At 38.4% G+C, this 17,243-nt stretch overlaps 1 protein-coding gene across 7 annotated transcripts in view; it reads left to right on the top strand.

Annotated features, from left to right (window-relative positions):
* TNIK (TRAF2 and NCK interacting kinase) overlaps positions 1-17,243 on the top strand; it is a 311,530-nt gene that overhangs the window by 219,865 nt on the left and 74,422 nt on the right. The window lies entirely within an intron of this gene.

The raw sequence follows: 17,243 nt of genomic DNA, 5'->3' as shown, positions 1-17,243 counted from the left end.
TCAAGGTTTATGTCTTAAAGTTATCCATGATCCAGGATATTGTGGCTTGTTAAACAGTGTTTTAAACCAGGGGTCTCCAACCTTGGCAACTTTAAGCCTGGTGGACTTCAACTCCCAGAATTCCCCAGCCAACTTTGCTAGCTGTGGAATTCTGGGAGTTGAAGTCCTCCAGGCTTAAAGTTGCCAAGGTTGGAGACCCCTGGTTTAAACCATTTATGTTTAATTAGGTATGATTACACTAATTTAATTACACTACATCTGTAGTGTATGCTTGCGTCATTGGGTAATCTGTCTCCTGAAATGTTGCTTTTATTTAATTGGGGATAATTTGACAAGACTAGATTAGCAAGGGAAGACCAGAGAGGAGCAGAATTTGAGCTGGTCTAAGTTCTCAGCAAACAGCAACAGGTATGATACATGTGTCAAAGAGAATCCTTAATATTCAATGTGATATAATCAACTAATGTCAGGGAAATAAAGCAAACCAAGGCTGCTCGCCATTGCTCTGATCTAAATAAAAATTGTTTTCCAGCCTTAGATTAAAAAAAAAACAATTCACAGGCATTGCAGCCATTTTAGATACCCCACAGTACACTGCTTGCAAACTTTATCACAAACTTAAAATGGTTGTTTATCAGCTGCCTCCCTATCAGTTTAGTGGAATGATTATTCAATAATAATTAGATCTAATGATCTAAGTGCTAGAGCCCACTGTAACTACATAGCCAAAAAGGCATTAAGAGTTGTTAACTTAATCCTACGTAGCTTTTTCTCTGGTAATATCACACTACTAACTAGAACATACAAAACATTTGCTAGACCAATACTCGAATACAACTCATCAGTCTGGAACACACATTATGTATCTGATATTAGCACAGCTGACAAAGTCCAGAAATATTTCACAAGAAGAGTTCTCCACTCCTTTACTCGTTGTAGAATACCTTATGCCACCAGACTTGAAATTCTAGACCTAGAAAACCTTGAATTACACCGTCTTCGGTCTGATCTAAGTATGGTGTATAAAATCATACATTGCAATGTCCTACCTGTCAATGAATACTTCAGCTTCAACCATAATAACACAAGAGCACACAATAGATACAAACTCAAGGTTAACCGGACCAAACTTGATTGCAGGAAATACGACTTCAGCAACAGAGTGGTCAATGTCTGGAATACTCTACCTGACTCTGTGGTTTCTTCCCCAAACCCCAAAAACTTTAACCTTAGACTGTCTACTATTGACCTCACTACTTTCCTAAGAGGTCTGTAGGGGTCGTGCATAAGCGCACCAATGTGCCTACCGTCCCTGTCCTATTGCTTCTTTTATTTTTCTTATGTGTACCCATTTCATGTATTCATAACTATGTATATACTTATACCTATTATCTTGTAAGCGATTGACAAATCAAATAAATAAATAAAGAAAGAAAAATAAAATAAACATTTGGTATAATCAGGACTTAACAGTGCTTAAAAACCGAGCTGACTTTCTTTCTTTACATATAATACTATAGACAGCCCAAAGTTCCTAAAATAAGACTCCCTACCACATCTTCCATTTATATTTCACACCCTGTATGTTGTTAGCACTCTGTATGTTTCAATGATTATTTCAGTCTTTAAATAACATAAATGTGACATTTGCTTTACTGTATCTTGACTACAATCGAAACGATGATGATAAAATATAATAATGATGATACTAGTAGTAGGTGATGGTGGTAGTGGTGATGATGATGATGATAAACCATAATGTTGAGCTTCTCTGTGTAAATCACCATATTGATGATGGTGATGATGACTATGATTATTTAACTAAGGCCTCTTCTTTGTTCAATCCATGTATTATTCCTGTCCAGTTTTCAATTTCCCATCATATGCATATGCCCAACTACTTAGCTTTTGAAAGAGAAACATGTTCCTCTCTTGCTGTAGCTCAGGCCTCTAAATCAGACAAACTCTTTGTTATTTAAGTATAAAACATGCTGAGAAACATAGCCCCTTTGTGGGATACTTCAGTAATACAATTAAGGGCACTCAGATGGAAATCACACATCCCAGTCACAATTAGACAATTAGTGGCCTGTACCCTGAGGTCACTGGACAAGGTCTTTGAATAAATTGACTTTGTTATTGTATGGAACCAGTCATCCTGCCCCACAGGATTTGCCCATTTTTATTCTTAGGATTTCTTGGCAGGGACAATGCAGCCTGCAAGAGAAAACAAAGATACATCTGACGAGTTTGGCTTAATCATGCTGCAGATGAGTCTGCATTGCCATGAGGCTGACCACAACTATGGGTGTCACCGCAACCAAGGGTGTGATATGGCAACTGTCATGCACTTTGAGGGACTCCTGTCTTATCCCAAAGATGCTTTTTTCAAAAGGCAACTGGACTTGGTTTTGTTTTTATCCAGGAAGCTTCTTCACTTCTGACTAAATGGTGGTGGAGGATGGAAGGACTTACATTCCTTGTGGTCATCTGGTCATTAGCACAGTTGCTAAGGCCATTTGGAGGTTTGTCTCTGCCCTGGGTGGGTGGTCACGTGAATAGTGCTACAAATGGGCGTGGAATGTTCTTGGAACTGCTGAAAGGCCTGTGTTATAAACAGGAAATAAGGTAAAGGTAAAGGTTCCCTTTATAAGGTAAAGGTTCGTTTATAGCTCTAGGGGGTGGTGCTTATCTCCGTTACAAAGCCAAAGAGACAGCGCTGTCTGAAGACGTCTCCATGGTCATGTGGCCATCATGACAAAACACCAAAGGCGCACAGAACACTGTTACCTTCCCACTAAAGTGGTCCCTATTTTTCTACTTGCATTTTTACATGCTTTCAAGCTGCTAGGTTGGCAGAAGCTGGGACAAGTAATGGGAGCTCATTCCGTTATGTGGCGCTAGGGATTCAAACCACCGAACTGCCAACCTTTCTGATCAACAAACTCTGCGTCTTAGCCACTGACCACCACGTCCCCCCAACAGGAAATAGGTGGTGCCATATCCCTTCTCCTCTGTTGAGAGAGGGCTGTTCAGTCTTAATGCAGATGGCCTCTTTGATCCCTCCTCAAACCAATGATCCTCTTTGTCCAGAATGTGGACTTCGTGGTCTTCAAAAGAGTGACCTTTGTCTTTCAAACACAGATGGACTGCTGAATCTTGTCACCCTGTCTTATTTTCCAAACAGAAGCCTTCCACTTTTAATCTCTAAAACCTCATTGGTTTGTTTTGATGTATTTTATATTCAAAGGTGTCAAATCAACGAATAGATAAATGGGAGCAGACGGTCAGAATTCATTCAATCAATGAAACAAAAGCAATCTTTAAAATGCAGTGAAAAGATTAAAACAGGCATCCTTAGGAAGATGAATTAGAGAGAAGGTTGAGCAGAAAACCAGGGTCTATTGTGATGGGGCAAACACTAAGAAGTCTCAATTAAGTGATGCTCACAAGGGAATCTGACCAGTGTTCTCAAGTGACCTTGAAATATTTGCAGAAAACATCTGGGGGTTTGACAAGCACTGGATCTGCTAGTGAGAAGAGAACATTTAGGGATAGCATAGAGGATTCATTTTTTCCATGGTAGCACTTTTCAAATGTTGTTTGAAAATTCTCTCTCACCATCCCTGAATTCCCAAAGAAGCTAATAGTTGGGAGAGCTACATCTGTTAAAAAGTTTAAAGAGAACAAAGTAGCTAATCACAAGATATTTGGGAAAGCTGGCTAGCAGCCAAGCTCATTAAATAAATATTCTGCAAAATGTTTTACCGTAAAATCTCACTAAATGCCTATTTATAATGAATGTTTTACAGTGCTTTGAAAATAGTGTGTGAAGTCAGAACTAGAATGCTGCCAGTATTTGGCCTAAAGTTGGACCAGTGTATCCTAATATTATGTTGGCTTTGTGAAGATGTGTATGAGAATTATTTTCAGGTGTGCTCATGCACACACACATAATTCCTAGTACTGTTAGCAATTTTGTGAGATCTATTTGCAGAATACAAAGCCTGTGAGCCAATGGCAAGCATTTGTAGTCTCCTAAAAGAATCTTGAATGTCTCAAGGATAATCTTGAAACCATCAGAGCAGAAGTATGGATGGGAGTGAAGTAGTTCCTGTATCCCTATCTTCACAGACTTCCTCAACAGAATATTTCAACTCTTTTCCAGTCTGCCTGGCACTCTGTATGCAAAAGCTCCTTGGATAGTAAATACTTCATGTGCTTTATCACTAAACTCAATGATGAAATGTATTGATGCAGAGCAGAGTGAGAACGAAGGCACTCAAATGGAGACCTGGCTTACTGAAAGGCGTATGGAACAGCTTCCCCAATCTATTTTTTTATTCTGCCTGAGGACTGGCTGATAAATTCTGGAAGTTGAAGTCCACGAGTCTTAAAGTTGCCAAGTTGGAGGGCCTGCATTAATAATTCATAGCAATTCAGAAGTGGCCAAATTGACATTGGATCCTCAGTCTCCTGTGTTTAAGCTCAGCTCTCTAAACACTATAGTCTAGAACCCACTGATATTGTCAGAAAAATGAATGCGATGGTATGTGATAAGGGTCTTGGAAGACAGTGGGTGAAGCCATAGCCTGAGGAACAGTCAGACAAGAGTCAGCTTAGCTTGCAGAAAGAATGTAGGCACGGCAAACATCTCAAAAGAGAGCCTACCTAGTTTCTTGGACTGTAAAAGTGAAGGGAGAGAAATGTAACTGAGATCTGCAAGATTGATGGCAGCCTAGCAAGTAATCCAGGCAGGAAGCATGGCCAGATGAATTAATTCTACTTTACTGTAAGCTTACATGAGCGAAATCTTGCAAGTCTTGTAATGTTCTTTGGACTTCCAATGTTATTTCATAATAGTAAATCTGGCACCAAAAGAAAATTTGAATCAACTTCTGGTGTTCCAACAGCTCATAAGCCTTAGGCAATATGAACAATAAAAGCACAGTGAATCAAATAATGAAGATTGTTGAGTAATGTTTCCAGTGCTTCAAAAACATTTACCTAAAAATGAATAATGAAATTGGTTTTACCATCAGAATTGCCAATATGTACCAATTTGTCAGTGCCAGGAAATATTTCAGTTGATGTAATGTAATTTACAGGGGTTAACACCCTGTGAAGTATTTTTATAGTCAATTTTTAATGACCTTCCCAGATAAATTTTGACATATTGCATGCAGGTCCCAAATCCTCTTCCATAGTTTTAATCCATTTTTAAGAAAAACTGTTGTATTTGACACAAGAGTTTAACATGGAATTGAAAAGTTCCTTTGATTTAAAATAACACTGTTTTTCAAATACAGTTAGTGGTCTTGACTACTGAAATTTAATTAAGCTCCCAAGACAAATGAACATTTCATTTCTAATCAAGTTGGAACATATGATAAAATTTTCGGCGAAATATATACAGAAAAGAGAAGTCTTCCACTAGTACTTATGTTCGTAGGAAGTTCCTTGTTCTTTTTTTTTAAAGGAAGACATTGTTGATAAAATATTAAAAAGTGATTGGTTGGTTGGTTGGTTGGTTGGTTGGTTGGGGCTTTGCCAAACAAATGGTTCCCCAAATAGTTTGGCACATTTCTCTCAAATTCTTTCCAGAATAAGCAGGCATATGCTTTTCTTGAAAATGAAAATAAAATAAAATAAAAGACCACAAGCATGACTTCACCATTATTTTGAGAAGAATTATTTCACTATGTTGTGTAGTGGCTGCTTTGAAGGTATCATAAGTTAAAGAGCATTTTCAGCTGAATTTCTGCTGGGCATCATTTCATCTCATCTTTGTACAGCCTTGAACAACATCATAAATTTGACAGCCCCCAAGGGATTCTAGCTTTTGCTTTTGAGTGTTTTGCTTCACATTGCTTCCTCATCAATATTTAAGTTGTGTCATGGTGAATGTGGCAGAAAGAGGATCCCCTTCTGCCTTGAAACAAGAAAGTAAAAAGAAAAAAAGGGGGTGGGTGGGAGAGTATCAAAAAAGCTTGGCCTGAAGCATCACTTCTGAAGTTGGGTAAATAAACCTCATAATGAATAATTGATGCTTGCTCTATGATCCTTTCTCTATCTAGCTATTTAATTTATACAGTTGCCCAACTCACAAGATTTGATTTTGGGCAGCATGCAACAAAAATAACTATAAAACCATAAAAATGTCAAACACAATCAAAAAAAATTTTTTTAAAGTACACATAAGAGATTCAATCAATAATGGAGCCATCTGAAGATCTCACCAGTCCTCTGAGAACCCCAGTTCTGTGCCCTGACTTGTGACTCCATCCCTATGGGTTTAAGGTGGAATTGCAAGTCATCTTGCCAATATAATAAAATAATAAAATTGGAAGGGACCTTGGAGGTCTTTTAGTCCTAACCTGCTCAAGTCAGGAAGCCCTATATACCATTTCAGACAAATCTCTTCTAAAAGCCTCCATTGATGGAGCACCACAACTTCTGGAGGCAAGTTGCTCCACTGATTAATTGTTCTAACTATAAGGAAATTTCTCCTTAGTGTCTCCTTTAAGTTGGTTTCTCTTTGATCAGTTTCCATTCCATTCTTCTTATCCTGCCTTCAGCTGCTTTGGAGAACATGCTACCCCCTCTTCTTTGTGGCAGCCCTTGAGATATTGGAACACTGCTATCATGTCATCTCTAGTCCTTCTTTTCATTAAACTAGACATACCCATTTCCTGTGACCTCTCTTCATATGTTTTAGCCTCCAGTCACCTATTTCATTTCCAGTCCCCTATAATATTGATTGATTTCTTTTTGGAAAGTAAGTAGTAGCAGATGAGAAGTAAAATCGTAAGTCACAAAAGGCCATGAAATCCAACCCCCTACTACAATCCAGATTACAGCCCCCCAAACAGATGGCAAACCTGCCTTCACTAAACACCACCTAGGAAGGGGAGTTTTTGAAATTCTTAAATAATTGTTAGCACGAAAAGGTGTAATTGCATTTGCATGCAACAGAAAGTCAGCTAGTGGTTATGCTCCATTGCTTCCGTGCCGAATAATTGTATGTTTGATAATGGCATACAAAGCAGGAACTCTGTTTTATTCCCCTGGAAAGAAACTAGAGCTTGAAACACTAGTTTGTGGTTGATTTCTGAGTACTGGTGTGCTTGGTTCAGATGTCATGATAAACACATCCCAGAAGGAGCTGCTTTGTTTTATGTATTTGAACCCATCTTGCAAGAAGAGTCAAATGAGAAGTTGTTATGTTTCCAGGAAGAGTTCTGGTTACTTTGGATGAGGAAGTGCTCACTTTACCTATCTTCTTGCATAGAAACAACCATGAACTACAGGTTGTTCCATCTCAAACCTTGTTCCAAGGAAACAAACACGAAACAGAGGTAATAGCAAAACCTTTTAATGATTCTTTACGAATTCCATTCCTTCATGGTTAAAAGGCTGTTTAAAATTAATTATCTCTAATAAGAACGAGCCTTGCCAAGGTTGTGCAAGGCTGCCAAGAACACTAGATAAAGTTACTAAGAAATATTTCAAACATAAAGAGTCCCCAAATACCAACCAAGATATTCTGAACGTCTACAAGGCTTGAGTGCAAAAACTTCTTTGCTTCCTGCAAAGAACTCCGGTTTCTCAGCTGGCTTTTATCTCTTAAGGGAGGGTCCATTATCTTGCAGCCTTACTCCTGAGTCACCCATGCTGCTGCAGCTGTTCTTTCTTTCAAGCAGCCTTGCACACATGCGCACTGGGCACAAGCTCCTGGGGGACCTCTTTCATCACTGTTGCCAGCCTTCACAATCTCCGAAGGCAGCATTCCATTCCCTGATAGTCCTGGCCCCATCCCTGCATCACACATAGGCCCCTTATCTGAGTCCTCACTCTCTGAGACCTCAGCCGTCTGCACCTGCTGCCGGTGAACCACAACACAGGTAGTCCTCCACTTACTTCATTTAGTGACTGTTTGAAGTTACAGCGGCACTGAAACAAGTGACTTATGACCATTGTTCACACTTACAGACATTGCAGTATCCCCATGGTCATGTGATCAAAATTCAGATGCTTGGTAACTGACTCATATTTATGACAGTTACAATGTCCCAGGGTCACACGATCACTTTTTGTGGCCTTCTGACAAGGACCTGTGATGCCTCACCCAGAAAAATACGGCAGGCTTCACTTAATCCTCCAAGGAAAGATTGAAATGCAAACGAAGTCCAGGCAGAAGAAGATCATGGCTTCAAAATCTAAGGGACTCATTTGGACAAAACTCAACAGCACTTTTTTCGTGTGGCAGTTGATAAAAATAGGATCGCCAATGACCAATGACAGATATGGCACAAGAAGAAGACGACAAGGAAAGCCAAAGGGAAAGGCAGATTCACTCAACATTTAACAAATAAGCGCCCCAAAACGTGCCTACCATCCCTGTCCTATTGTTTCTGTTCTTTCTTATTTGTATCCATTTCATATATTTATAACCATGTTTATACTTATACCTGTTATCTAATAATAGCTTGACAAAATAAATAAATAAATAAAAATGCAATGATTCACTTATCAACTGTGCCGAGAAAGGTTGTAAAATAAGGCAAAAATCCCTTAACTGTTTCGCTTAGCAACAGAAACTGGACTCAGTTGTAGTCGTAAGTTGAGGACTACCTGTATAGCCATTAGTAAGCGTGCCAAGAGAGGGAAGTCTGTATAAAACAAATTGGTCACTTTGTTATTGCTTATGGACAGGTTACAAAAAGTGATCATACACAAAATAGGAATGATTCATACTGAGTGGTTCATGCATACTGTTTCTTATTATTGAATATTACTTATCATTCATTTTTTATGTCTCTGTCCTGATCTTTGGAATCTTTTCTTTGTCATTTCCAGAAGTGACATAGCTCGTTTAAAGAGGCACACAAAAACTTGTTGATTTATCTATAAGCCATGGGAGAAAATCAGCATTATTTTGGTTAACAGTAAGCCTAATGTTAACTGATGCATCACAGTTAAAAAGAAATGTTTGGTTCTGATTTGTCACACCAGATGAACATATCAAAATTGAATTTAGCATTTGGAAAAGGCCAAAGAGTTTATTTATACTTTATGCTGCAAATGTGCTCTTCAGCATGATGTTAGTTGCTTCAGTTTGCTGAGCAGCTGAGACCAAAAAGGCATTACAGAAACCTTTACTCCATTTGAGCTTCCTCTGTGAGATTTCAATTACAGCTCCCAATATTCCCAGCGTTTTAGATCACCATGTGACCCAAAGAGATAGTAGAGACGCTGGCTTTTCTACTTTAATTTCTTTTGTATAAATAAATTAGTAAAATGTCAGTTGTTACCCTTGTTACTATAACACAGTCTAATTCTTGAATTAATCCATTGTACGATCAATTTGTTAAATTGAGCCAGGAAGCAGACAACGTTCACTTCAAAATATCTCATTGAGGTTAATCTTAATCAAGCTTAGTTTGTTATATGAATGCATTTGTTAGATTTCCTTGTGACTTGGTCAAGCATGTTGTGCCTATATTATTGTGCTTTAAGAGTGGGAAAAGCTTCCTTTTGAGTGTTCTGAAGATTGCATGATACAGAGAAAGCATTACGTATCAGCTAGCACCTGGGTAGCTAAATGTTTAGTGCAGCAATCATCTTTTTAACAGCTACTTTCAGGGTGTTTTCATCTTTCAATGCAATATGTTAGTTGTAACCTATAAAGACCTACATGGCATGGGGCCAGGCAACCTACAGAACTGACATTTTCTACCCCACCCAATCAGGCAGGGAAGTTATGTTGTGAACCGTGTCAGTTAAATAACTCCCAACTGGTGGGATCTAAGAGTCATTGCTTGTATAGAACATTCTTGTCCTGGAGTTGAGGCTAGCCTTTGCTCTCCTGGCCTTCCAAAAAGGAGTTAAAACACAGATCTGCAGCCTTGCATGGGAAGCCCAAAGGAACATATAGTCATTGGGATTGGTTGATATCACAGAGCCCTTCTTTTGCCTTTGTCAATTAATTTTTAACAGGGTTTATTTATTGCTGCCTCCTTAAAAGTATTTATATATTTTTTTAAATTTTTAATTCTAACATTTCAATTCAAACATTTTAATGTCTCTATATTTTGATGTTTTATTGTACACTGCCCAGAGTCCCTTTTTGAAAAAGATGGGCAGTTCAGATATGATAGCCAATTATCTAGATAGAGTAGCTAATAGAGATAGAGATATAAATATAGATTTAGACATAGACATAGACAGATATAGGCAGACAGATCTTCCCTTAGGTGTAACTGCCAACAGTCAATCATAGAGGGAACAACTTAAATATCCGATAGACATTTTTCAGATAGTTAAGCAAGCTGTATAGGGAAACTTTCAGTTAGAGCCAAACCCAGTTGGAAGACAATGGCAAACCACTTCCTTATTATTGAGAAGGATGGATGTGTCTGTACAGCACAGTGAGAAGTTGAGCACAATTTAAGAATCTTGTAGTTGTATCTTGCAATTTTTTTCTTAGATGTCACACAAAATAAGACAAAATGAAGTGACAGAGATTGTTAGTTGAAGGACATGTGCTCTCTTTCTTTCCAATGCGATGTTTCTTGAAGTTTCACATTTGTATCTCCTTCCCTGAGTAATATCTCAGCCAGCACATGGCTATAACAATGGAAAATACACCCAGGAAGAATTTACATCTAGGAGCGGATCACGTGCAGCTTGGACTGTGAGAAAGTGGCCTAAAGCAAATGTAGGCATTTTCCAGTATAATACAGTATTCATAATTCATATTAGTAAAATACATCTTAGTAGTCATTAGTCATGCCATTAGTCAGTAATGCTTCAAATGAGGCTTGAAATTCATTAATAGAAGCCCCCAGAAAAACCATTAAGATTTGTCTATGGCTTATTTACACTATTGCTATCTTCTGATAAAGACTATAGTTTCTCTTAGATCAGTTGCTAAACTGTGATCTGTGAATCACTGCTGATCAGCTACTGTGGGCACAAAAAACATTATTAATAGCAAAAAGTCTTGAGAGAGCAGTAAGATTTTGGTATTCTCATACAAAATATTAGAAGAACATTTCTGTTCTGATTTCTGGTGGGAGCAAGTACAACAAAATCTATTGAGTATTGGTGCTTTTTCAAGCATATAAACCATAGCTCCACTGATTGGCCTACGGTCCTGATGCGGGCATTCTATACTAGAGATAGTGGATTAACCTCCACCCGACTGTATATTGTTTCCTTCCTTTTTCGATTTTAATGTCAATATTTATCATTTTAACACCTTAATGCTTTACACTGTTGCTTTTATCTTGTTGTAAGCTACCTAGATTCCCCTGATGGCAAGATGGATCATGACATGTAAATTTAACAAAACGTTAGCAATTTCTGTTCTGTTTGGAAAAGTAATTTAATTTTATTTAAATTTTATTTTATTTAATTCCCTGTTAGGAGAATGAGCGCATACAGGGAGATGTAGTGAGAGTAAAGAAGAATAGCACAAGAATGGTTAGGACCTATCTGGGTCCTTAAACAGTGTTATTGATCTGTTAAGTGATGTGTAAGTCCTCAAACTTTCAATAGTTACGTAGTTGTACAAAAGGTTTGGAAACCATTCCTTCAGATAGAAATTGTGTATGTGCTTTTTTCACATTGATACCTATGACACTGGTATTAATTGCAGCCACATAGTCTATTGCCCTGAATTGTGTGGCTGCGTTTAGTCTGCATTTACAACAACCTTAATCTAGTTGCTGGACACAGAGGGGGACAACATATACTCCAAAGCACCTGAAGGGCAGGACAAAAAGTTATTGGTGGAAGATCATTAAAGAGAGATCCCATCTAGAACTAAGGTTAAATCTCCTGACAGTGAGAACAATTAATCAATGGAATGGCTTACCTCTGGAAGTTGTGAGTGCTCCATCAGTGGAGATCTTCAAGAGATTTGACAGTCATTTGTCCGGAAGAGTATAGTTTGAACAGACTTGAACAGTCAGACTAGAAGACTTCCAAGATCCCCTCCAAACCTATGTTCTATATTTTGGGTTGTTGTTATTGTATTGGCCTCCATTGTTGCATATGTTTATCACTTTGACTGACTAAATAGTTTATAAATTCATCAATAAATATGAACATCCAGCCTAGGGACGTGCCTCAATTTATAATATTTATTTTTGTATGTTAAATTTATATGCCTCCCATGTAATGAGTCACAGCTCACACTAACAATTGTAGCATTTGAATTGAGTACCAACAATGAGTACCGGGACAAAATTTTCACATCAAAATGCCTTGAGTATCAATTTTGAGTTTCAAAGCAATTGAGTACGAAGGTACCATTGTACATCTGTTTTGTTTATTTGGTTTTTTTTTAAAGAACAACATTACTACTTGCCCACAGATTTTGATGGGAGTGTGAAAAATCAAGCAGGAGGAGAATATAAATCTCATATACTAAATTGTGACTTTTTGACTATCAACAGCAGAAAATCCTTTGGCTTTCAGTGAAAGCACTGCTGCTTTTCACCATTTAAAACAACAAATCAAACCGGCTTCCAACATCTGATAGCAAGATTGGTGATTCTGATAAGGAATCTCCCATTTGCAGCTTTTTGTAAAAGAAAATGGGGGGAAAGGCCATTTGAGAGCCGTATCCATGGGCTGCTTTATAGAGGAATATATCTCGCATTTTATATGGTAACAGCATTAACACGTTCAGGATGTGATTGGGGAATTACATGTTAGCCAAAATAGTAGAGAGCCAAATCCACTCAGTCGTCTGCTTGTACATGTCACATGCCAGCCAGCCTGCTTTAATGGCACAATTACTGAAGGGTTTTTACACATCTTCATTTTTCTTTCAAGGCACACCAGGCCAATTGTAGACACATCTCATCCATAGCTACAATCAATACTGAGTACGCCTCACACCGCAGACCCGAGTGGCATGTAATTATGAGGCTGTATTGATTTTCCCCACAAAGGGGTTGCTAACATAGAAAAAGCAGCTTGACTTTCAAATGACTAGGCCGACAGCCTTTTTTTATTTGTCCTAAAGAAAATTAACACAGCTTAGTGAAAGGCCCAAGTCTCATCCTGGGCACAGTGGTAACAGTTTCAGGAGAGTCACTTTCTCCCTAGTTATAAAACCCAGTCAGATTATTCCAGACTTAATCTTCTCCAGTACCGCCAATATAGAATAACTAGCCGATAACCGGGCATTGCCCGAGTACTTATTTATCCCAATCCTGTATTAGACAGGAAAATCCTGTAGTTGGGACTCATGCTGCTGTACTGTCTCTCACGCAGCATCACAAGTCTTTATTCCTCTCCTTGGGAGTTTCTTGTCTACACTGGTGTTTCATTTTTTTATTGCACTTGGTCAATCGCCTCATGTTTCCTTGGAGGGCTGAGAGGGAGCCCCCTTGTGGAGTATTGGAGTACTGTGAAGCCGTTACCATGGCAAATCCACTGTGCTGTACAGTAGAAGCCATCTTAAGGCACAGACACACACCAAAGAGGGTTAGGGGTTTCTTACCCCTACCATATTTGTTTCCAGAGGGTAAGTCATCTATGTACCAAGTTTGGTTGAAATTGCTCAAGGCATTTCAGAGTTATCCTGGAACACACATGCATACACACACACCTGTTTGGATGGATGGATGGATTGATAGATGATAGATAGATAGATAGATAGATAGATAGATAGATAGATAGATAGATAGATAGATAGATAGATAGATAGAAAGAAAATGGTATAATTATAGATTGATCGCATGTTAGCTCTTAAAGAAACAATAGAGCTCTAAAGATGCTCCTTCTCCAGATGGCACTAATAACTTGAGAGAGCTCTGCCATGAAGTTTGTAGTTAATGTCAGCCTTCCACTAACATTTTGGGAATAATAAATGCAATGTTGTAAAAAGTACGAGACAATCTATGCAATTAGAATCTTGATGAGTGCCATAGATCATGAAGCTCTTCTCCTGTCTTTCATTCTTTACCTACCACACTATAATAGGTTGTTTTGTTTTTTGTTTTTGCTATGGAGGAGTCCTTGGTGCTTTCCGAACTTGCTTGTTTTCTTGCAGATGTTTCATGACCCAAACTAGGTAACATCATCAGTTAGCACTGGTAACGTTACCTAGTTTGGGTAATGAAACATCTGCAAGAAAACAAGCAAGCTCAGAGAGAACCAAGGACTCCTTATTTCAACTCTGAGCTACAAATATTCTCCTTTATTATTTGTTGTTGTTGTTGTCAGTGACTAAACTGTGTATGACCTTATGGACCACAGCTTGCCAGACCACTTTGTCCTCCGTTTTCTACCAGAGTTCATCCAAAGCCATGTTCATTGCATTGATGACATTGTCTAGTCATCTCATCCTCTGCCATTCCCTTCTCCTTTTGCCTTCAATCTTTTCCAACATCAGGGTCTTTTCCAGTGAGTCCTCTCTCCTCATCGTTTGGTTTCCAGAGTATTTGAGCTTCAGTATCTGTCTTTCCAAAGAACAGTCAGGGTTGATTTAGGTTTGACCGGTTTGATCTTCTTGCAGTCCAAATGCTCTCAGGAGTGTTCTCCAGCATCACAATTTGAAAGCATCAATTCTTTAGCATATATAGCCTTCCTTATGGTCCAGGTCTCACAGCCATACATCACTACTGGGAAAACCATAGCTTTGACTCGCTGCAATAGAACTCCTGCCTATAATCTCCAACAATCAAGTGAGATTCCATGAGCTGATAAGAATACCTCTAAGATGGCCAAAACTTTGAGAAGCTACAACTACTCAACTGTTTGGAGAAGGCATCTTTAGAGAACAAACTTTACTTTATTGTCATTGTACCTCGTACAATGAAATTAAATACCATCTTCAGTGTCCAATTTATGACTATGAAAATAAACACAAACACACATCCCTCACACTCCACACATTGAATTGAAAACCCCTGATATCACATTAATATTATACTGGGTGCTCATGGATATTATTATTGAACTTAAGTTCTGTTGAGGTAATTCCCCATTAGGAGAATGAGCACATACAGGGAGATGTAGTGAGAGTAAGGAAGAATAGCACACACACAGCACACAGATACACTGTACAGTAAATGTAGGTTTTTACTTCCAATAAATGTTTAAGCAAAGTCCAAGATAAGCAGTTCAAGTCATTCACAGGTAAAGCAGTCAGTGTTCAGTTCAGGGATAATCCAAATATCAAAGTCCAGTATCAAAAACAGTTCAGTAACAGACTTACATCAACGATCAGTAACAGTCATTTAGGAGGAATGGCAAAACTCTCCAACAGAAGAAACAGAGTCTCACTGAGACTCTCTTCTGAGACTAAACAACCCAGGTTTCTGGCTCCATCTTATGGCCATTTGTGGAACCACACCCAATTACAGATTTAGTATTCTCTTAAAGGCATAGTATTAAAATCTCTATCCTAGTTTATATATTTCCAACCCAAATAATTGTTAGGTGACTTATATTCCTAACAAGTTCCACAAATTTGATTGCACTGGTTCAATATTCTTTTTTGTTGTTATTTTTAAACCACTTCTTAATTTCTAAATAAAGAATGTGCTGTTGGGGTTAGGGGAAATTAAACTTTACTATTGTCCATATATTGGTATAAAGAATAGCATATTTCTCATTATAAGGCAGGACTTATTATGTAAAAGACTGCCCTTCAACTGAATCTAAGGACATGTGGGTCAAGATTGTTGGATTTGAATAGTTCCCCCAGCTCTCTTCCTCTCGGGTGTTTCAGAATTCAAATGATTTCCATATAATATGCTTTTGAGGGTTTGTGATGCAGTCTCAGTCTCTGTCTCTGTCTCCTTGAACAGATTTTCCACTGACATAATTATAAGAACAAACATGACTATTACAGCCATTAGATAGAGCAGAAAGGATCTTCATTGTTGCTTGCTTGGTTTAAAGTACATGCCTTGCTGCATACACCAGACTTACAATAGTGGTGCGGTGGCCTAGAGGTGGAGCTCTCGCCTCACAATCAGGAGTCTATGAGTTCGATCCTAGGTAGAGGTAGATATTTCTCTCTCAGGGCACAATGAGAATATATCTGCTGAATGAAGCTTGGCATTGGTGACTGGAAGGGCATCTGGCCAGTAAACACTCAGCTCCATTCAGTTGCCTGGGCTCCACCCCACAAGGAATTATGGGGTCGTTAAAAGAAGATGATACACAAGATTTATTATCTTGTTCAATGTTGATCCTGTTGGTTCTATTGGTCCTACCACATTATCTTTAACTTTGGGGACATGGAGAACCCTCAAATAGTGGCTGTTAGATATAATACAGATAGTCCTCATTAGATAGTGGCCATTCAAAGTTAAAACAGCACTGAAAAAAGTGATGTATGACCATTTTTCAGACTTATGACCATTGCAGCATCCCCATGATTTACATTTATATGCTAGGTAACTGATTCATATTTATGACGGTTGCAGTGTCTCTGGGACATGTGATTCCCCTTTTTCACTCTTCTGACAAGGAAAGTCAATGGGGATGCCAGATTCACTTAACTGGGTTACCAACAACTACTGCAGTGATTTACTTAACCACTTTGGCAAGGAAAGTCATAAAATGGGGCAGCATTCACTTAACAACTATTTCACTTAGGTCGTAAGTCAAGGACCACCTGTAGAAGAACTGATTCTGTACATCATGACCATTGTTTTAGGCTGAAACCCCAGGCTTTCAGCACAGGCTGATATTCGGGTTGTATACTTCTGAAATAGATTAATTTGCTCTTGGCATGGGATCCAGTAATGCAAGTTTCCATCAAGTCAAAGAGAAATTAAACTTTATTGTGACATATCTTCAACTTCTTTAGCGTGTGACATTGAGTTCTCTTAGAACATCGATCCATTTATTTGGTAGCCAGAGGATGCCCAAAAAACTCTTTCAAAAGTATTTCTTATGCTGAAATCCACTCCATTAATTGCCACAGCTAAATACATCTCTTCTCTGACTGAGATAGCAGGCTGATATGGATCAGATATATGTTTTTCCAAGCAGTAATTCTCAGGTGGTTAACTTGGAATTCAGGAAATTTGTGGTCTTGATGCATATGGAGGACTTTTGATAGCAATGCTGTTTAGTTGCCGGTTTACCTTTAGCCAACATTATTTTTCTGCTTTCTTTCTGCCCTGTAGACTTTTTGGTTTTCAAAACCAACAAGAATTATGTGATTTTCCTAGTTGACTTGAATAATTTATTCCTGCCTTCTTTTA

Source organism: Pseudonaja textilis, chromosome 4 (genome assembly GCF_049901715.1).
Source record: "Pseudonaja textilis isolate UNSWEBS1 chromosome 4, rPseTex1.2, whole genome shotgun sequence".
NCBI lineage: Eukaryota > Metazoa > Chordata > Lepidosauria > Squamata > Elapidae > Pseudonaja > Pseudonaja textilis.
The sequence above is the reverse complement of the archived record's forward strand: the minus strand, read 5'-3'. Positions and strand labels throughout refer to the sequence as shown.